Source organism: Embiotoca jacksoni, unplaced genomic scaffold (genome assembly GCF_022577435.1).
Source record: "Embiotoca jacksoni isolate LCO1_2020_lvr unplaced genomic scaffold, fEmbJac1.0.p SCAF_52, whole genome shotgun sequence".
Classification (NCBI taxonomy): Eukaryota; Metazoa; Chordata; class Actinopteri; family Embiotocidae; genus Embiotoca; species Embiotoca jacksoni.
The window spans coordinates 1,387,207-1,405,126 of record NW_027185406.1 but is presented as its reverse complement, the minus strand read 5'-3'; the positions used below and the strand labels follow the sequence as shown (position 1 = coordinate 1,405,126).

At 35.7% G+C, this 17,920-nt stretch overlaps 1 non-coding gene across 1 annotated transcript; it reads left to right on the top strand.

Annotated features, from left to right (window-relative positions):
• Positions 1–10,336: 10,336 nt before the first annotated feature.
• trnaa-agc (transfer RNA alanine (anticodon AGC)) lies at positions 10,337–10,409 on the top strand. Its single transcript has one exon. It is a non-coding gene; the product is annotated as a tRNA-Ala (tRNA).
• The last annotated feature ends 7,511 nt before the right edge of the window (positions 10,410–17,920 follow it).

Here is a 17,920-nt window from a genome sequence, read left to right as displayed (position 1 = left end):
GCTGTTATTTTGATATTATGCACACAATTTGAAAGCAGTAAACTCATCCTCTCCTCGCAGCGGGTTACTTCAGATCGACTGCTCTCCCGGCGCATCGCGGATGAAAAGGGGGGGGAGGGGGGGGATGAAGGGGGGGGGGGGGTGGGGGCTCCCGGGGTTGAAGTGAAAAAGAGAAATTGGGAAGAGCTTTACTCATTCTCGTGCGTGTCAGCCCGGGCTGACAGTGACACTTTCCTTTGTTCTGCCCTTCCTCTGCAGCCCTCTCCTCTGTCTCTATCTGCTCAGTGGTGCAGGAGGTGTACAGTGAAATTGAAACACTGACAAAAAAAAAAAAAAAAAAAAAAAAATATGAGGAGATTTAAGATGAATTTCCTGTGTGTGTGTGTGTCAGAGGTAAAGCGTGAGCCTCCTCTTCCTCTTCCTCTCTCTCTCTCTCTCTCTGTGTGACAGATGGGAGCGTTACCTGCAATAGATAGCTGCATTTCTGTCTGCTTAGCAGGAAATACGCCAAGATAGAGTTTTTATGTCTGGGGGACCAAAGCAACGGCGAGACACAAGAGACGTAAAGTAACAGATGAAGATATTTCCAGCGGTGACATTTAGTCCTCTTTTTTTGGCTGGACCGCCGTCGGTGTTGGCCGAGTTCAACATCTGTGTGAAATGTCGACAAAACGTTAAACGGCTTTCCCTTCGATTTCCGCTCGAGAGTGTTAAAAGTCAAACGTGTGACGCAACGAGGTCCGGAGTTGCTCCGCAGACAGTGAACTGCACCTTCAGGGAATGAGAGCATGAAGTACGTTTTCTTTCGGAAATATGAATTTCAAATATTCGTTTTAATCTCCAAAAAAATCAACTGGTATGTGCGACTGTCCTTCTTCCTTATTTCCCGTTTTTTTGCCGTCGCCTGGTTGTACTGCGTTACCTCCCGCCAGCAGGTGGCGGTCACCCGCCTAAAAGCTTAAATAACGGGAAGAAGAAGAATATTCGATTACAGATCGAATAGTTCTTATAGTTCTTATTATAGACAACAATGGGAGCATCTCTGAAACAACTAGGGATGCGTATTGTTGAGATTCTATCAATACCGACACCGATTCCGCTTATCGATACTTATCGATTCTCTTATCGATACTTCTCTCCGTAATTTGGTACAAAAAATAAAGACGTCACAAAGAAAAAAAAGTGACAACATTCAACGATTATTTTATCATTAATTTTGGTAAAAATAACGACCTAAATCACTTGTTGATTCAATACTCTGATACTCTACTCTACTTTTGATTGTTAATCCCTGTTCGTATAGTCAGTATATATACATTTTTATTTTCAGATTTACAAAGGTCACAAAGAGCGTTAATGAATGGTTAATTGTGACGAGGCTAATTAAGCCATCTCGTGCATTTGTGTGTTACTTAAGGGACACATGTTTTCCACTTTACAAAAAGGGACACAAAGAGCACTGATAAATGGTTAATTATGCCTAAACATGGTTCGGCAATGCTGACATAACATGCACATTCATTTTGAAGCTATTAGGAGTTGGAAACAGCTGCTGGACACCTTTTTCTATTCTGTTTGTTCATTGATTTTTTAAAAACTGACCCACGAGTCCCCTTTTTTTGGGGACGTTTTCTCCCGCGTCATCGCAGTCACGTGATGATTTGTGGAAATTGTCTGCCATGCAGTAGGAATCCGAAAACCTTGGTGACCCACAGGACTCCCCCCCCCCCCCCCTCCTCCCCACCAAATAAAAAAAATGTCCTCCCCCTAATCTCCACTCCTGCCTGCACTCCGGCTCGCTCGTCTGCTCCCTCGGCGCTGGTCGGCTCTTCAGAGACATTCAAATTGGCACAAGTTCAGCTCTTAATGGAAACACTGACACTGTCGGGGGCTATAATGTACAGTGTGTGTGTGTGTGTGTGTGTGTGTGTGTGTGTGTGTGTGTGTGTGTGTGTGTGTGTGTGTCAGTGCCTATTGAGGAGCGGAGGGCTCTTTGTAGGCCAGAAGAAGGTAAATGTCACCTTCCCGTTGGGGTTGATGTCGTTGCACCGAAGAGGGCGTGCTGACAGCGTAACTGTCTGTAAAGGTTGAAAAAGGTAAGTCTCCCCTCTTTGTCTCCTTTTATCTCTTCACCTCCCTTCATGTCATCGACCCTCTCGGTGCAGTCGGACCTCGTTGGCAATTCACAACAAACCGGCGTTTTTCAAGAGCAGATTCACTTCCTCTGAACTGTTGAAGCTGCCAGGGAGGGTACGGAGATTTACTAGCGTGAGGAGTTGCAGCAACAGGTTATTTATTATTATTTTTATTTTTTTTATATCCAAGTGAAGATATTAACATGCATCACGAAGGCCAAAAATAAAAGCCTCAACTTGTTTACCTTCACGTTTATTTGTTTTCTACTCAGCTCGAGCGACCCACAAAACTGGTTGTAAATGTCATTTTAAATGTCAACTTTCCTAATGTTAAAAATGTGTCTTCCATTCACAGAATAGCTTCATTTATGAAAGTCTATACACAGAATTTAATATACAAGAACAAAATCATGTCCAAGAAGTTTCTCTTCGATTGAATTTTGCTTGGTAAATTTCCCATTCATTATTTCCAGTTAATTGCTGGCGTGAACTGGAATCTTTTAGTGAATAACAGGCCGCCTGAATTCAGATTTGGAAATATTGCACTTTTTTACTACAATAAAATAAAATGCCATCAAGCTGTAGTTGCAGCCTAAAATGTCTTGTTTTGTATTTCAGTTTAGTATCAAGGAGCCCGAAGATTTTCATATTTAATAAGCTGAAATCATAAACGTTTTTTCATAAAAAAAAAAAGTAACCCAAAATTAAAAAAAAAAAAAATCAATTTTCAAACTAATTGGCGAGCAATTTGTCAATCAACCAATCAATTTATCGACCAATCGTTGCAGCTCTACAAAACAGGAATAAAAGTAATTTGACTAGTTTCTGCAAGAAAGACTGTTGTAATATTAACAACTATCTGTAATGCTCTGATTCTGTTGATCTCCTCCAAGACACAAATGAATCAACCTATAAACGGAAGACTATTAAAGTCTATTTATGTTCTTTTCACCCGCAGAATTTGCTCTCACTTTGCGAAAGCGCCTCAAATGGAGCATTTTCAAAATAATACACAGTAACGCCTCATTTTCAGGTGTGTTCGCCGCACGTGTCGATTAAATTTTTTTGGTGCTCTATCTCTCTATATATATATCAGGAGAACGAACGGCATCCTCGCTGGACGGAAAGCAATTACAAAGTTCTCAGATCATTTCATTTACACTTGTTACACACACACACACACACACACACACACACACACACACAGGCCAGATTGTTTCAGTGGTGTTGATTTGTTTTCCTTATTTTAGAATTCAACTTCCTTCCCTCCTGATCCAGATCTCATTTCCTGACACTTTTCCCTCAGGAACTCTTTGTGTGTGTGTGTGTGTGCGTGTGTGTGTGTGTGTGTGTGTGTGTGTGTGTGTGTGTGTGTGTGTGTGTGTGTGTGTGTGTGTGTGTGTTTGACCATACAATGTATGATGCACAGAGGTCTCATTCCTAACAAATGGATGGACAGATGAAATGTTTGCTGATATTTTCTCTTGGATATTTTCCATTGAAAACAATTCAATTTAAGCAAAATGTATTTAGTATTGTATTTAATTTTTTTTTTTTTTAAATTAATTTAGTATTTGCTCTCGGCCTCACAATAAATTGACATTGTGACAGATGTAAAGGGAAATTGCGAGAAATTTTATATTCAATTTTCAACTGTAAACTTTTCTCCCTCATGTTTAATGACCACAAATTCTCTATTTGTTTTATATCTCTTTTACCGTACTTATTATTTAAGTGCTTTACAAAAATGATTGGGTTCGGGAGAGAGGTCATGTTTCCTAAAAAGCGATAGTGAAATGTTCTTTGGATCCTCCTTTGAATGAGACAAAAAAAACAAAAGTTTCTCAGACTCAAACGCTGGTTTACTGTTCGATCCAAACTCCTTCTTACTTCTCCTTCCTCTTTATACTTTTTTTTAAAAATTCTCCTTGAACACGATATCCTAATGGACTGACGGGTGTATCACATACACTTTGGTGTGTGATCACCAGCTGCACACTGGCGTCAAAAAACTGGCCACCAGGTGGAGCTCACAGGAAAACAAACCAGCAAAGGAACGTTATTTTTTTTTGAAGGGGAAATTGCACTGCTGGCTTTAACGGTGAATTTAGGTTAATTATAAATTGGCTTTACTTAAATTTTTTTAGACAGGACAGTAGAAAGTTCAGAGTCTTTTCAGTATGTAGCATTCGAGTGTTTTCGCCTTTTCAGCGAGACAATTATACACTTGTTAGCAACTGGTTTAAAATTTTGTGAAAATAAATCGCAACATTTTTTTCCACTACTGAAAATGTATTGTGACAAAAAAAAAAAAAAAATATATTTTTTTCTTTACTGAAAACGTATGGTGACGCGAAGTTTGTGTGCCCTAATCCACACTGACCTCTTTCCAAAGACAATTTGCCGTTGACATAACAGTCATAATCCCGTGCTTCTTGCTGCTGAAAGGACGCTTATTATCGAACAGTCGCTGGATGTCTTTTGTCGGGAGAACGTACAGACACGGGCCTTTTTTTTTTTTTTTTTTTTGCATTTGTTGCTTTTAGCTGGTCTGTTAAGGGACGGCGTCTGTACAGGTTGGTTTTGTCAGATCTAAAATCCATCTTCCCATCTTCCTTCTCCTCTTTTCACTTCCTTCATAATAAGATTCATAGATCTGGAGACATGTCCTATTCAATTCAGACAATGGGGGACCCTCAACACCCACAAAGAAGAAATCAGGACTCTGAAGCAGATAGGACTGTCTGACTCTTCAAGTGTGTGTGTGTGTGTGTGTGTGTGTGTGTGTGTGTGTGTGTGTGTGTGTGTGTGTGTGTGTGTGTGTGTGTGTGTGAGGACATACAGTATGTGTGAGAAAGCTAAGAGGGGTATTGTAAAAAGCAAAGTCACTCCTGCAAACCACTACACACACACACACACACACACACACACACACACACACACACACACACACACACACACACACACACACACACACACACACACACACACACACACACTGCCCCAATACCCCATGATATCATCACGGGTGACTGCCCAATATGACAAATATGAGGAGACAGGCTATAATGAGAAACATTGTTGGAAGGAGGGAATGTGTGTGTGTGTGTGTGTGTGTGTGTGTGTGTGTGTGTGTGTGTGCGTGTGTGTGTGTGTGTGTGTGTGTGTGCGTGTGCGTGTGTGCGTGTGTGTGTGTGTGTGTGTGTGTGCAAAAGAAACGGAAGAGAGAGAGAAAAAAAAAAGAAGAAATGTAGAGATCGAGAGAAGCCCTTACAAAAACGAGCGCCGGTCTCCAACCTAATGACTTTCTCTTTCCCTCATCTCCTCCCCGTGTGCTCATATCAACCCCGTAACTCGCCAGAACTAATATCTGGACGACTCAGAGAGAAGGTGAGGAGTATTTCTGGGGGCCCCTCCTGACTTCCAATTATAAGTCCATTTGGTCACGGATATTTGGGGAGCGGCAGCGGAGAGAGCGGGCATGAGAGAGATTTGAATATTTGGATATTCGGCGAGTTCAGTTCGTTCCTTCTCTCCATCGCGCGCCGATCGCTTTCCCGTCCCGTAACCTTGGAAACTGTTCCGGGGTCACGATGAATCAACGAAGTGCTTCTTTTTTTCATTTTTTTTTTCATGAAAAAATGAATAATTATCCAAACTGTATGAATCAGATAGATTGCGCCGGGTATGATTTATTCATGCATTTGTTATTTTATTGAGGCGGCGCTGCATAATAGAGCTGTAACGAATGAGATGGATGCTGACGGCTTTGAAAAATACAAAAAAAAAACAGAGAGAGAGTGAGAGATGAAAGCAGAGAGGGGAGGCCGGCTGTCACCATTGATTGAGTCAAATGGACTGATGGGAAGAAGAGATGGATGTTACAGTTTTGTCTCCTTCATACAAGAAAAATAAAAGTTTCAGGCACTAAAGGTAAAACCAGGATGCCTTGAAAAGTTTTTATTCAGCAGTTCATTTCATGCAGAGAGCAGGAAATGGACTCGCTGTTGCAGAACCTCTTGTTCTTTGTGTCACTGAAGTTCTTTATGTCTCTTAATATTGGTTTTGGGATCGTTGTCGTGCGGCCGAATGAACCTGGACCCGATCAGACTGTATTATGTGGTGGATAAAACATCCAAAGAACACATGATGGCGGAGCTGCTGTGAGCCACACGTTCTCCTTTTATTGAAACACCTGCATGTTTGTCTGTTTTCAAATCGAAAATGATTATTTAATAACTTTATATCTGCTGCAAATCCAGCAAAACCACAAATGCAAAACAAATGAGCGGTCACGCAAACTCTCGTAGCGCTCGCGCCGAGGTGTTAACCTCACTTCCTCACGATCCGTGTGCTCGCACCTCGTACATGAGTCCCGTCTTAAACTCTGAATGCTGATTGCTGCCCGACGCGATCGATTAGTTGGCGCTCCACCTGCCGTTTTTCGTTGCTGGTCGCTGTTGTCGTGTGAGATATTGCTTGTCGAGACTTTATTGCGGAGTAAAATAGGAGAAAATCCAACTTGGAGCCGGTGAAACTACTGATCCTTCTGTCGCGAACCTCTTCATGGACCCCTCGGGACACATCTGGATATTACGTCACTTCAGAGCTTCCAGTTCCTTTCACTATCCCCCACATTTATATAGATATATATATATATTTTTTCCTCTGCTGCTTGATTTCCTCTGACATCAGCAGGAACATGGATCCGTGCTCACTGTCCAATAAGTACAAACGATGAGAAGTGGAGCGCTTTTTACTTCCCTCCTGAGGGAACCCGTGGATGATCACATCCAATGACCGACGCTGACCTGTATTGATCACGGGCGGAGAGACGGCGCTGCGACGGCGCTGCGACATGCTCCTGCAGAGGAGGACGTTTTTTTTTGTGTTTGTGTGTCGCCCTGAAAGGATGAAAAAAAAAAACCACAAAATAAAATAGATGTCAGTGTGTGCTGCAGAGAATCAGTCTGCGAGATATTATTATAGTCTGAATTCCCTGTTGACAGCTCTTGTGCAGACAGGAGGCCTTCTGTCTCTGTGTGCCTCGCTGACTCGTATTCACATGGAACAGACAAAAGAATAATAACAGATAACAGTAGGATGAATATGCAGCAGGTTATGCTTAATTTGTTGCGTGTTTATTGGTTATTTACCGCCACACGCAACGCGTACGACAGCGACTTCCCTTCGGAGCGCGCTGCTCTGGAGAAAACGAACAATTAAAAGTCAAGCAGCGAATTCACTTCCCGTGAGACGTGACGCGTCGTCAGTCCAGGTACGCACAGATATCGACAAACATGGAAAACAATCTCCTGATAGCTGGAGACACAAACATAAAATCTGTTCCGATTGGTTCAAATAGAAGGAAGTGATCAACGATGAGTCACTGCTGCTATCAACACTGAAATAACTAGTGGTGAAAATGTATTGACTTTGTATTTCATGAGAAAAGTTGAATGGGAGTCGATGGAGCCGGAGACTTTTTTGGAGTCAACCTCTAGTGGCACTCGGTGGTATTACAGCTTAAGGCACTTCTAGGTTACGAGTACGCTGTTTTAGTTGTTGAAGTTTTTTTGGGGGGCATGCCTTTACTGTAGATAAAGCAGGTTGGGGAATGCTCATTTCTATAGCGGATATTAAGTCTGTTGTTGGAAAGATCTACTTATTTTGTCATTTGGGTCTTGTTGTTTTGAGAGCCTCCGTCAAAGCTTAAAGAGTTTGTGTGAATTTGTGCTGAAATAATGTGAAACGTTTGTGGTCCATTTTAAAACAAGCCTTTTTTTTTTTTCCTGAGTTTAAAGACGAAGTGGAAACATTTCCATACAAATGGCGCATTGAGAACATCAGAAATAGTGACACATCAGAATACCTGTAGTTAATTTACTGTATGTGGGTACAGAATCGTTTTGTTAGTGAGGCGTCTGGACCCAGTCATCGAACAAACAAACAAACAAACAAACAAACAAACAAACAGACTGACTCTATAGTTGGTGATACTTTATGCAGGAAGGTTTGTTTCATATTCATCAGGAAATGCTTTTCACAGCTGCGGGCTACAGTAGGTGTTGTTGCCACTGGTCTCGGGAGCTTTCCTAAACACCATTGTTATATAAGACACATAAGATAATCTGTACTTTATGTCCTGACACACACACACACACACACACACACACACACACACACACACACACACACACACACACACACACACACACACACACACACACACACACACACGTCCACGCGGAGAAACACACAGGCTGAAGGAAACATGATAATGCATCATAAGAGCAAAAGGAGAATTCCCTAAAGCGAACTGAAATGAAAGCCATTGTATCTCACACTAAATCATCTGTTGGCTCGGGTAGAAAAAAAAACAAGACTTGAAAAAAGAGAAGAAAAAGAGGGTAATGACTGTATTTGGAAAATAGTTCACTCTAAATGGAAAACGGTCGACTGTGGTCTTATTCACTGAAACTCTGAATTAATCCCAGTGTTTGTACAAATGGTGTCACTTTATTTTGACGGGTAAATTTAAAACATAAACAGAGTGAAATATTTTCAGTTAGTTTTTAAACGTGAATTTAATCCATCCCTGCAGTATATTTCAATTTCTACAGCCGTGTTGGTAGTCAGTACTTTAGCATGTGGTCCAAAATTCGACAAAAAAGTCATACTATAGCATGTCGTCCAAAATTGCGTGAAAAAGTCAAACTGTAGCATGTCAGCCATTATGTCTTCCAGAAGATACATTTTTCACAACACTGTCATGTTGTTGGCAATTGAATTGAGAAGAAATATTATAGCAAGTGGTTACTATTACATGAAAAACTGTTAGTAAAGCATTTCCTCCAAATTTGCGTAAAAAAAAATCATACTAAAGCAGGTCTTCCAAAATTGCATAAAAAAGTCATACTATAGCAGGTCATCTATTCTATAAATTTTTCAAACTTACCATTACAGCTGTTTCCATGGGGGATTAGCTCAAATGGTAGAGTGCTTGCTTTGCATGCGAGAGGCAGCGGGATCGATGCCCGCATCCTCCAATTTAGTCAAGGAGGAGACTGTACAGTGTCTCATCAAAAATTCATATTTAGCTCGTTGTTAACAATTGAATTAAGAAATATTATAGCAAGTGGTTACTGTTACATGACAAACTGTTAGTATGGCATTCCCTCCAAATTTGCATAAAAAAGTCATACTATAGCATGTCTTCCAAAATTGCATAAAAAAGTCATACTATAGCATGTCTTCCAAAATTGCATAAAAAAGTCATACTAAAGCATGTCTTACAAAATTATATAAAAAAGTCATACTATAGTATGTCGTCTAAAATTGCATAAAAAAGTCATACTATAGCATGTCTTCCAAAATTATATAAAAAAGTCATGCTATAGCATGTCGTCTAAAATTGCATAAAAAAGTCATACTCTAGCATGTCTTCCAAAAGTCCTTAAAAAACTCACATGATAGCATGTCGTCCAAAAGTGCTTAATAAAGTCATACTATATCAGGTCGTCTATTCTATTAACCAGAAGATGAATTTTTCACGTTTGCCATTTCAGACTTTCTCATGGGGGATTAGCTCAAATGGTAGAGTGCTTGCTTAGCATGCGAGAGGCAGCGGGATCGATGCCCGCATCCTCCAATTTAGTCAAGGAGGAGACTGTACAGTGTCTCATCAAAAATTCATATTTAACATGTTGTTGACAATTGAATAAAGTAGAAATATTATAGCAAGTGGTTACTATTACATGAAAAACTGTCATTGTAGCATTTCGTCCAAAATTATATAAAAAAGTCGTGCTATATCATGTCGTCCAGTGTGTTGTCCAGAAGATAAACATTTCAAACTTACCATTACAGCTGTTTTCATGGGGGATTAGCTCAAATGGTAGAGCGCTTGCTTCGCATGCGAGAAGTAGCGGGATCGATGCCCGCATCCTCCAATCATTTCCAATTAAGTTGACGATGAATCAAAAGTTTATACGTTGTAATTATATTAAAAAGACATATTATAGAATGTTGTCACTATTTTATGAAGAAGTCTTATTGTAGCATGTTGTCCATAATTATAAAATGTCGTCCCAAAGTTCATAAGAACGTCATACTAAAGAATGTCGTCCAAATTGCATAAAAACGTCATTATTTTGACCAGAAGAACAATTTTTCACGCTTACCATTTCTGATTTCTTCATGGGGGATTAGCTCAAATGGTAGAGCGCTTGCTTAGCATGCGAGAGGCAGCGGGATCGATGCCCGCATCCTCCAATTTAGTCAAGGAAGAGACTGTACAGTGTCTCATCAAAAATTCATATTTAGCTCGTTGTTGACAATTGAATTAAGAAATATTATAGCAAGTGGTTACTATTACATGACAAACTGTTAGAATAGCATTTCGTCCTGAATTAGATAAAAAAGTCAAACTATAGCATGTATTCCAAAATTGTATAAAAAAGTGACACGATATTATGTCGTCCAGTGTGTTGTCCAGAAAATAAACATTTTAACTTTACAAAGCAGCTGTTTTCATGGGGGATTAGCTCAAATGTTAGAGTGCCTGCTTTGCATGCGAGAAGTAGCGGGATCGATGCCCGCATCCTCCAATTATTTCCAAATAAGTTGAGGATGAGACGATATTGCACCTCATCAAAAGTTTACACGTAGCAGTTGTTGTTGCAATTGCATTAAAAAGAAATATTGTAGAATGTTGTCACTATTGTCTGAAGAATTCTTATTATAGCATGTCGTCCAAAATTGTAAAATGTCGTCCCAAAGTTCATAAAAACTTTATACTATAGCATATCGTCCAAAATTTTCTAAAAAAGTCATGCTATAGCATATCTTCCAAAATTGCATAAAAAAGTCATACTAAAGCATGTCGTCCAAAATTATATAAAAAAGTCATACGATAGCATGTCGTCCAAAATTATATAAAAAAGTCACACTATAGCATGTCGTCCAAAATTTAAAAAAAAGTCATGCTATAGCATGTCTTCCAAAATTGCATAAAAAAGTCATACTATAGTATGTCGTCCAAAATTATATAAAAAAGTCATACTATAGCATGTCGTCCAAATTTATATAAAAAAGTCATACTAAAGCATGTCGTCCAAAATTGCATAAAAAAGTCATACTATAGCAGGTCGTCTATTCTATTCACCAGAAGATCAATTTTTCAAACTTACCATTACAGCTGTTTCCATGGGGGATTAGCTCAAATGGTAGAGTGCTTGCTTAGCATGCGAGAGGCAGCGGGATCGATGCCCGCATCCTCCAATTTAGTCAAGGAAGAGACTGTACAGTGTCTCATCAAAAATTCATATTTAGCTCGTTGTTGACAATTGAATTAAGAAATATTATAGCAAGTGGTTACTATTACATGACAAACTGTTATAATAGCATTTCGTCCAAAATTGCATAAAAAAGTCATACTGTTGCAGGTCGTCTGTTACATTAACCAGAAGATCAATTTTTCACGATTGCCATTTCAGACTTTATCATGGGGGATTAGCTCAAATGGTAGAGTGCTTGCTTAGCATGCGAGAGGCAGCGGGATCGATGCCCGCATCCTCCAATTTAGTCAAGGAGGAGACTGTACAGTGTCTCATCAAAAATTCATATTTAGCTCGTTGTTGACAATTGAATTAAGAAATATTATAGCAAGTGGTTACTGTTACATGACAAACTGTTAGTATGGCATTCCCTCCAAATTTGCATAAAAAAGTCATACTATAGCATGTCTTCTAAAATTATATAAAAAAGTCATACTATAGCATGTCTTCCAAAATTTAAAAAAAAGTCATACTATAGTATGTCGTCCAAAATTATATAAAAAAGTCACACTATAGCATGTCTTCCAAAATTTAAAAAAAAGTCATACTATAGTATGTCGTCCAAAATTATATAAAAAAGTCACACTATAGCATGTCGTCCAAAATTATATAAAAAAGTCATACTATAGCATGTTGTCCAAATTTATATAAAAAAAGTCATACTAAAGCATGTCGTCCAAATTTATATAAAAAAGTCATACTATAGCATATCGTCCAAAATTATATAAAAAAGTCATACTATAGCATGTCGTCCAAATTTATATAAAAAAGTCATACTAAAGCATGTCGTCCAAAATTATATAAAAAAGTCATACTATAGCATGTCGTCCAAAATTTAAAAAAAAATCATACTATAGTATGTCGTCCAAAATTATATAAAAAAGTCACACTATAGCATGTCGTCCAAAATTATATAAAAAAGTCATACTATAGCATGTTGTCCAAATTTATATAAAAAAAGTCATACTAAAGCATGTCGTCCAAATTTATATAAAAAAGTCATACTATAGCATGTCGTCCAAAATTATATAAAAAAGTCATACTATAGCATGTCGTCCAAAATTTAAAAAAAAGTCATACTATAGTATGTCGTCCAAAATTATATAAAAAAGTCATACTATAGCATGTCGTCCAAAATTCTATAAAAAAGTCATACTATAGCATGTCGTCCAAAATTTAAAAAAAAGTCATACTATAGTATGTCGTCCAAAATTATATAAAAAAGTCATACTATAGCATGTCGTCCAAAATTATATAAAAAAGTCACACTATAGCATGTCTTACAAAATTATATAAAAAAGTCATACTATAGCATGTCATCCAAAATTATATAAAAAAGTCATACTATAGCATGTCGTCCAAATTTATATAAAAAAAGTCATACTAAAGCATGTCGTCCAAAATTATATAAAAAAGTCATACTATAGCATGTCGTCCAAATTTATACAAAAAAGTCAGACTAAAGCATGTCGTCCAAAATTATATAAAAAAGTCATACTATAGCATGTCGTCCAAATTTATATAAAAAAGTCATACTAAAGCATGTCGTCCAAAATTATATAAAAAAGTCATACTATAGCATGTCGTCCAAAATTTAAAAAAAAGTCATACTATAGCATGTTGTCCAAATTTATATAAAAAAAGTCATACTAAACCATGTCGTCCAAAATTATATAAAAAAGTCATACTATAGCATGTCGTCCAAAATTATATGAAAAAGTCATACTATAGCATGTCGTCCAAAATTTAAAAAAAAGTCATACTATAGTATGTCGTCCAAAATTATATAAAAAAGTCATACTATAGCATGTCGTCCAAAATTATATAAAAAAGTCATACTATAGCATGTCGTCCAAAATTATATAAAAAAGTCACACTATAGCATGTCTTACAAAATTATATAAAAAAGTCATACTATAGTATGTCATCCAAAATTATATAAAAAAGTCATACTACAGCATGTCGTCCAAAATTATATAAAAAAGTCACACTATAGCATGTCGTCCAAAATTTAAAAAAAAGTCATGCTATAGCATGTCTTCCAAAATTGCATAAAAAAGTCATACTATAGTATGTCGTCCAAAATTATATAAAAAAGTCATACTATAGCATGTCGTCCAAATTTATATAAAAAAGTCATACTAAAGCATGTCGTCCAAAATTGCATAAAAAAGTCATACTATAGCAGGTCGTCTATTCTATTCACCAGAAGATCAATTTTTCAAACTTACCATTACAGCTGTTTCCATGGGGGATTAGCTCAAATGGTAGAGTGCTTGCTTAGCATGCGAGAGGCAGCGGGATCGATGCCCGCATCCTCCAATTTAGTCAAGGAAGAGACTGTACAGTGTCTCATCAAAAATTCATATTTAGCTCGTTGTTGACAATTGAATTAAGAAATATTATAGCAAGTGGTTACTATTACATGACAAACTGTTATAATAGCATTTCGTCCAAAATTGCATAAAAAAGTCATACTGTTGCAGGTCGTCTGTTACATTAACCAGAAGATCAATTTTTCACGATTGCCATTTCAGACTTTATCATGGGGGATTAGCTCAAATGGTAGAGTGCTTGCTTAGCATGCGAGAGGCAGCGGGATCGATGCCCGCATCCTCCAATTTAGTCAAGGAAGAGACTGTACAGTGTCTCATCAAAAATTCATATTTAGCTCGTTGTTGACAATTGAATTAAGAAATATTATAGCAAGTGGTTACTGTTACATGACAAACTGTTAGTATGGCATTCCCTCCAAATTTGCATAAAAAAGTCATACTATAGCATGTCTTCTAAAATTATATAAAAAAGTCATACTATAGCATGTCTTCCAAAATTTAAAAAAAAGTCATACTATAGTATGTCGTCCAAAATTATATAAAAAAGTCACACTATAGCATGTCTTCCAAAATTTAAAAAAAAGTCATACTATAGTATGTCGTCCAAAATTATATAAAAAAGTCACACTATAGCATGTCGTCCAAAATTATATAAAAAAGTCATACTATAGCATGTTGTCCAAATTTATATAAAAAAAGTCATACTAAAGCATGTCGTCCAAATTTATATAAAAAAGTCATACTATAGCATATCGTCCAAAATTATATAAAAAAGTCATACTATAGCATGTCGTCCAAATTTATATAAAAAAGTCATACTAAAGCATGTCGTCCAAAATTATATAAAAAAGTCATACTATAGCATGTCGTCCAAAATTTAAAAAAAAGTCATACTATAGTATGTCGTCCAAAATTATATAAAAAAGTCACACTATAGCATGTCGTCCAAAATTATATAAAAAAGTCATACTATAGCATGTTGTCCAAATTTATATAAAAAAAGTCATACTAAAGCATGTCGTCCAAATTTATATAAAAAAGTCATACTATAGCATGTCGTCCAAAATTATATAAAAAGTCATACTATAGCATGTCGTCCAAAATTTAAAAAAAAGTCATACTATAGTATGTCGTCCAAAATTATATAAAAAAGTCATACTATAGCATGTCGTCCAAAATTCTATAAAAAAGTCATACTATAGCATGTCGTCCAAAATTTAAAAAAAAGTCATACTATAGTATGTCGTCCAAAATTATATAAAAAAGTCATACTATAGCATGTCGTCCAAAATTATATAAAAAAGTCACACTATAGCATGTCTTACAAAATTATATAAAAAAGTCATACTATAGCATGTCATCCAAAATTATATAAAAAAGTCATACTATAGCATGTCGTCCAAAATTATATAAAAAAGTCATACTATAGCATATTGTCCAAATTTATATAAAAAAAGTCATACTAAAGCATGTCGTCCAAAATTATATAAAAAAGTCATACTATAGCATGTCGTCCAAATTTATACAAAAAAGTCAGACTAAAGCATGTCGTCCAAAATTATATAAAAAAGTCATACTATAGCATGTCGTCCAAATTTATATAAAAAAGTCATACTAAAGCATGTCGTCCAAAATTATATAAAAAAGTCATACTATAGCATGTCGTCCAAAATTTAAAAAAAAGTCATACTATAGCATGTTGTCCAAATTTATATAAAAAAAGTCATACTAAACCATGTCGTCCAAAATTATATAAAAAAGTCATACTATAGCATGTCGTCCAAAATTATATGAAAAAGTCATACTATAGCATGTCGTCCAAAATTTAAAAAAAAGTCATACTATAGTATGTCGTCCAAAATTATATAAAAAAGTCATACTATAGCATGTCGTCCAAAATTATATAAAAAAGTCATACTATAGCATGTCGTCCAAAATTATATAAAAAAGTCACACTATAGCATGTCTTACAAAATTATATAAAAAAGTCATACTATAGCATGTCATCCAAAATTATATAAAAAAGTCATACTATAGCATGTCGTCCAAAATTATATAAAAAAGTCATACTATAGCATGTCGTCCAAAATTATATAAAAAAGTCATACTATAGCATGTCGTCCAAAATTAAAAAAAAAGTCATACTATAGTATGTCGTCCAAAATTATATAAAAAAGTCATACTATAGCATGTCGTCCAAAATTTTATAAAAAAGTTATACTATAGCATGTCGTCCAAAATTATATAAAAAAGTCATACGACAGCATGTCGTCTAAAATTTTCTAAAAAAGTTATAATATAGCATGTCTTCCAAAATTATATAAAAAAGTCATGCTATAGCATGTCTTCCAAAATTGCATAAAAAAGTCATACTATAGTATGTCGTCCAAATTTATATAAAAAAGTCATAAAATAGCATGTCGTCCAAAATTATATAAAAAAGTCATACGACAGCATGTCGTCCAAAATTTTCGAAAAAAGTCATACTACAGCATGTCTTCCAAAATTGCATAAAAAAGTCATACTAAAGCATGTCTTACAAAATTATATAAAAAAGTCATACTATAGCATGTCTTCCAAAATTTTCTAAAAAAGTCATACAATAGCATGTCGTCCAAAATTATATAAAAAAGTCATACGACAGCATGTCGTCCAAAATTATATAAAAAAGTCATACTATAGCATGTCGTCCAAAATTATATAAAAAAGTCACACTATAGCATGTCTTACAAAATTATATAAAAAAGTCATACTATAGCATGTCATCCAAAATTATATAAAAAAGTCATACTATAGCATGTCGTCCAAAATTATATAAAAAAGTCATACTATAGCATGTCGTCCAAAATTATATAAAAAAGTCATACTATAGCATGTCGTCCAAAATTTAAAAAAAAGTCATACTATAGTATGTCGTCCAAAATTATATAAAAAAGTCATACTATAGCATGTCGTCCAAAATTTTATAAAAAAGTTATACTATAGCATGTCGTCCAAAATTATATAAAAAAGTCATACTATAGCATGTCGTCCAAAATTTTATAAAAAAGTTATACTATAGCATGTCTTCCAAAATTATATAAAAAAGTCATGCCATAGCATGTCTTCCAAAATTGCATAAAAAAGTTATACTATAGTATGTCGTCCAAATTTATATAAAAAAGTCTTAAAATAGCATGTCGTCCAAAATTATATAAAAAAGTCATGCTATAGCATGTCTTACAAAATTGCATAAAAAAGTCATACTAAAGCATGTCTTACAAAATTATATAAAAAAGTCATACTATAGCATGTCGTCCAAAATTATATAAAAAAGTCATGCTATAGCATGTCTTACAAAATTACATAAAAAAGTCATACTATAGCATGTCTTCCAAAATTTTCGAAAAAAGTCATACTACAGCATGTCTTCCAAAATTGCGTAAAAAAGTCATACTAAAGCATGTCTTACAAAATTATATAAAAAAGTCATACTATAGCATGTCGTCCAAAATTATATAAAAAAGTCATGCTATAGCATGTCTTACAAAATTACATAAAAAAGTCATACTATAGCATGTCTTCCAAAATTTTCGAAAAAAGTCATACTACAGCATGTCTTCCAAAATTGCGTAAAAAAGTCATACTAAAGCATGTCTTACAAAATTATATAAAAAAGTCATACTATAGCATGTCGTCCAAAATTATATAAAAAAGTCATGCTATAGCATGTCTTACAAAATTACATAAAAAAGTCATACTATAGCATGTTTTCCAAAATTATATAAAAAAGTCATACAATAGCATGTCGTCCAAAATTATGTAAAAAAGTCATACGACAGCATGTCGTCCAAAATTTTCTAAAACAGTCATACTATAGCATGTCTTCCAAAATTGCATAAAAAAGTCATACTAAAGCATGTCTTACAAAATTATATAAAAAAGTCACACGATATCATGTCGTCCAGTGTGTTGTCCAGAAAATAAACATTTTAATTTTACAAAGCAGCTGTTTTCATGGGGGATTAGCTCAAATGTTAGAGTGCTTGCTTTGCATGCGAGAAGTAGTGGGATTGATGCCCGCATCCTCCAATTATTTCCAAATAAGTTGAGGATGAGACGATATTGCACC